The sequence below is a fragment of the Theobroma cacao genome, chromosome 3 (assembly GCF_000208745.1).
Source record: "Theobroma cacao cultivar B97-61/B2 chromosome 3, Criollo_cocoa_genome_V2, whole genome shotgun sequence".
Lineage (NCBI taxonomy): Eukaryota > Viridiplantae > Streptophyta > Magnoliopsida > Malvales > Malvaceae > Theobroma > Theobroma cacao.
Window position 1 is genome coordinate 27,354,532 of NC_030852.1, and position 5,607 is coordinate 27,360,138.

At 28.6% G+C, this 5,607-nt stretch overlaps 1 long non-coding RNA gene across 1 annotated transcript; it reads right to left on the reverse strand.

Annotated features, from left to right (window-relative positions):
- On the reverse strand, positions 939–1,519 carry LOC108661243. Its single transcript, XR_001926992.1, has 2 exons — positions 1,424–1,519; positions 939–1,157 (listed from the first exon to the last, which is right to left on the reverse strand). It is a non-coding gene; the product is annotated as an uncharacterized LOC108661243 (long non-coding RNA).

Here is a 5,607-nt window from a genome sequence, read left to right on the forward strand (position 1 = left end):
TATAAAATGATAGATTGCACACATTAACTATTAATTTTAAAAATAAACGGTTGACAAGAAAAGAAATCAAGAGCAGTAATACTTTAATGCTATGTGAAATTTGTTTAAATAAGGCAATGAAATTATTGAAATTTTCTTTTGAAATTATTTTTGATTATATTAATAATTATATAGTTTTCAAATTTTTAAAAGCTATTGTTTGAGAGCCAAATAGTTAATGAGTAATAGTTTTTTTCTTTTTTTAATGAATTAATGAGATTGGAAGTATTTAAAATTTTTTCGTTGCGTGTCAGAACAAAAAAGCCTCCATTTAACGTAATATTTTAATATCAGAAAGAAAATATATAAAAGAAAATTTTGGTTATCTTCGAAGAATAATTTTATTAATTAATGCATCAAAACAGACTCCTATTATTTGTTCATAAAAAGGAAAAATATTGGATTTTTAAAAGAAAGTGAACGTAGTTATTTTAATCAAAATAAATTATACTTTAAATTAAAATTGTATCAAGCAAATTGCAATCATATTAATTAGAGAAGACATTGTTTTAATTTAGGCCATCCACATGTCGAAGAAGTAGGGCATCCAATTAGGACAACTTCCCTTTTTTACCTGAAATTTTGTTTTTTTTATATATATTTATATTAGATTATAAGAAATTTCAGATTGATAGTGTAAAACAATTGAGTTAATGTGGCATGGTGATTCTTCTTTATTAGACAGTGCTTCAACAAAAACATACATCTGATTCGCCATATATTATCATGTATATAATTTTATGCATGTTTTGTTTTGTGTAGAATTAAATTGTGCATTTAACATAACTTTTATTCATGAAATGACAGGTTTACAATATCTAACACATATTAACATTGTCCAGGCTATGTAGTACAATATCTAGCAAAATACTAGTATTATACATACCGGAGGACGAAACTGGACCAAGAAGCTAAATGCTGAAGCATTAGCTTTTGTTTTATTCACTCGGTACTAGACAATGACATTATTTGATACATCAATACGTATGATCAGCAGGCTGACTAGCTAGCAGTAGATTATGTTCGATCTGGTTTAGTAACTGGAGGGATATAACCATGCCCCCAAGGATCATCCTCCTTTTGAGGTTTATAAATGAGCTCCCTTGCAGCTTTCTCATCTGTAAGATCAGCAAGATGATTAAAAATTGTCGATTAATCATATAACCTTGTAGAATTCCATATATGATTTAGAGGTTTGCCTGTTTATTTCATAGGTAGCATGAATTAATGAGCATGCTTTTGGGTTGATTAATACTAGGACATAAAGAAAAACTAGCTGATTCATGCGTGTGAGCACAATTAATTAAACATTTTATACTCTTTAAGTCTCCATCTAGTTAGGACGAGTAATGAACTAAAGAAAAAGGCTAGCATATATGCTTACAAGTATTGGCAGTCCTTTCCACGTTCCTTGCAGCCATGGCTGAGACTAGAAGGAAAAAAATAACCAAGAGAACCTGGAAGAGAAATAAAAGCTTCTTAGGAGCCATTTTCTTGGTAGTGGGGGAATGTTTGCACCGCAGTATATATATAGGCCCACCCAATGCCGACCAAGTTTCCTCTCATTTTCCTACCAAATTTAGGGGGCCGGCATACAAGAAGACATGGATACCTAATTAAATTTGACAATTTACAAGTCCAAATTGTTCTTTTTAGGTGACTTTCATTGCCTTTGCTGGTGTGGGTTATAATCATGATCATCAACTTGCTCCCTACTCCCTTTTTTTCGTATATTTGGCATCTATTATTCAAGAGAGTTTATGTTATTATCTGCCAGATCGAAAAAGAAAAGACAAAATATATATATATATATATTATATAATGATTTTAAGCGGTGTGATTTTTTTTTTTGAAAGAATATAATACTAGTTAACCTTTTGCTTCCCGACGATTCTTGCGAAGTGCACAGGTTGTAATGGATCTTCAAAATATACAATTGAGTTAATACTCAACTTGCTCAAATTGCAAGCATTTCCTAATATACATGGTTACAATCCTCAAGTTGTTGTAACCTAATTCCATGGGGTTCTCGAGATCTTTTTTGACTCGGAAGACAACCCTTCATCACGTACAATATGTGGACTTAACTGAACCCATCTATAACATAAGTAAAAAGAAGCCCCAAAGGGGCTTCCGCACTTGATCATGTTTGTGGCTTTTACTATCAACATGTGGTTAATTTAAAATAGTTAATTAAAAAAGAATTTTGAGATGATTTTTGTAGGGTCCGTTGCATTAGGATTGTAAATAAGAGATTTTTTTCTCTTTAGCTTCAGAAGAGGATTTTCCACATTGAGTGATGGTGTTTTGGTTCTCACATTGGTTCATAGGAAATTGAAGCTAACAATGCTTCCATGTATTAAGGAATATATATTTTTTATAAAATATAATATAAAAATAAAATTTTTTTGGTGGATATTTGTGGATTTCATCCAAATTTGACATGAAACAAAATTTTAATTTTTAATGAAACATGATAGGAATCATAAGGTAGATTAATTTTAAATAATTTTAAATGCATCAAATTAAAAAGTTTTAATTAAAATCGAAGATCATTTAGAAAATTTCATCATCAAAACTAAAAAAAAAATTAATAAGTATAATTAACATTCATTTTATTTTGACTTTCAAAAAATATTCATTTTATTTTAATAATTTTATTGTACAATTATGTAGCTTATCAATAATTACTTTTAAAATATTATATTTTCTTAGTATGAATTTGATTTCACTATTAGAATCATGTAATTACTAAAATATGATTATATCAACATTAGCATTTATTAAGATCTAAAAAATCAAATGTTTTAAAAAAAATTATTTAAATAAAAAATTTTGCTTAATAAGAGAAGTGAAAATATTTAATTTTTTTTAAATAATTATCTTTAAATTATCATTACAACTATTATTTATATTATGTTTAAATTTCAAATTATTTCTCTTTAATTATTATTATTATTATTTATAATATTATGTAATTTTAAATTATTTTTAATAAAAAATTTAACACCCACGTGAAAAGCGGTGCACCACTCTAATGTTTGTAATGCGATTACCTCGAAAGATTGGAGATAACACTGTCACATTGCCACCAGACTGATTTCGTCCCAATTAGATGACAATAAATCAACATCTTGTACTAGCTAGCTATTTGGAAAAGTCAGTGGGACGCTGGGAGCCATGATTCTCTGGTCCACTACATCAGCTTCAATTGCTGACTTTTGCTCCCTCGTTGACAAAAATCAGAAATCAAGGCCACTAACTCACTGCAGATGGTCAAACAAGTTGAACTTTTGGCAAAATTGCCAAATTCACATAATCCAAATTCAGCAGGTGGGCAACTTCCGCAAAAGTCACTCTGTACCCCAGAAAATAGAGTACGTCTATAAATATGGGATCCAATCGAACCTTCCAATCCCTTTATTAGATAGCAAAGCTCAGCTTGCAATACCTTACCGACAAAAATGAAATTCCAACAGGAAGTCAGAGCCTCACAGCTACGCGAAATGGTAGATAATTAAATAGCACGTTTTTAAAATAGTTTTAAAAAATAAGATTTTTTGAAAATAATTTTTTATAATTTTAACTGTTTTTAATTAAGAGAGAAAATTTTTGAATAAAATTATCCTTATTGAAACCTTCTCATATTTAAGTACACGTGAAAAAAAAAATTATCAAACGTTATTTTAAAAAAAATTATTACACATTATAGTGAAAAAAAATTATTACATGCTATATTGAAAAAATTTTATCGTTATACGTTATTTTGAAAAAAAAACATATTGTTACATGTCATATATAAAAAAATTTTGCTATCCGTGATGTTGAAAAAAAATTTTTGTTACGTACGTGTTAAAAAATTGTTGTTGTTACACAACATGTTTTTACTACACGTCATTTTGAAAAAATAAAGTATTACACACTTTCAATATATTTGTTACACAACAAGTGCATTAGAGTTGTTATATGCAAACATGACGTGTAACGATTCATGTAACAACTATGGACACTATTCTAATTTATAGATTTTATTTATAATTTCAATCTATCAATTTTAGAGTTTTGTGAATGTAAATTAATAAATTCAAAAATATATATTGATGTCATCTCTATTTTTTGATCTGTAGATTGATGATAATATGACGAGATGACGAAAAATAGACACAGATTACGATGGTGGTAAAATTAGAGATAGATAAATAACGAAAAAGACAAACAACATTTAATTTGCTTAGATGCCGAGAGAGAAATCGGCAACATTTAATTGGACTAAATGGTTTAAAAGAGATTTTTGTCGAGTGACAAAAGTTGATAAAAATAATTAACTTTATATTAAACATTTTTTTAAATGAGTATATGAGATTGGTTGGTTTTTACAATTTTCTCCAGTTAAATCAACCAAGAAGAAACTAAGGCTACAATTGAGAAGAACAAATTTTGCCTAATAAACCAAGTCTGATTTGCATGCGACTCTAGTTTCCTTGCAGCTATAGATGGGACTAAGCCATGGAAACTTATAAAAGCCAAATAACTTCGCAGTTACAGAGGATGGGGTTATGTATACTTGCAGACGTCTCTATCCCTCCCAACTAAACAAATTAACATTCTCATCTATGGAATTTGACCTTTTTATTCTACGAAAACCGCGTTACATTTACAAGTTACCATTTAATAAATAAATAATAAAATCTATTCTTAAGGAATCACTCTCGTAATTAAAATTTAAAATTACTTAAAAGTTTTTAATTCAAAATTTGAGATAAGAATAATAAACTTTAAAAGTATGTGTACACACAAATTTCTCGTCAAAATTTCTTGACTTGAAAATTATGAGACAAATATAAATATTTGATGATGTGAGTGATAATTTCTAAAAATTTCTCTTATTAATTTCTTCACATCGTCTTCAAGAGTCACTAACTCGGACTTAGTCTTAATCACGAACTTTGCTTGATGTAGAAGGAGAAAAATTATGAGCTAACTACGTGCCGCCACATGGACTTGATAACGTCATAACCATGTAATTAATTATGAAATAATTAATTTATTAGTTGGATTATTTCAGAAACACATAGTTGAACAAATTCAATTATGTGTCATATATTTATCCTTTGAGATAATTTGAAGATAAAATTCAAATTGGACCAATAGAAATTTGTACACACAAATTTCTTGTCTAAATTTCTTGACTTGAAAATTATGAGACAAATTCAAGTATTTGATGTGAGTTATAATCTTTGAAAATTCCTCTGATTAATTTCTTCACTTTATCTTCAAGAGTCACAAACTTGGACATAGTCTTGATCGCGAGCTTTGCTTGATCTTGAACTACACGACTTAATCTTGATCAAGAACACTTGATATCTTCGCTTCAAGGGTCTTTACGACTTAATCTTGATCACGAACACTTGATATCTTCGCTTCTTGATCACGACCACTTTCGCTTCAAGGATCTTTATGACTTAATCTTGATCACGAACTTTTAATATCTTCACAGTCTTTACGATTTAATTTTAATCACAAATACTTGAAGCGAAGATATTATGTGTTCGTGATCAAAATTAGGTC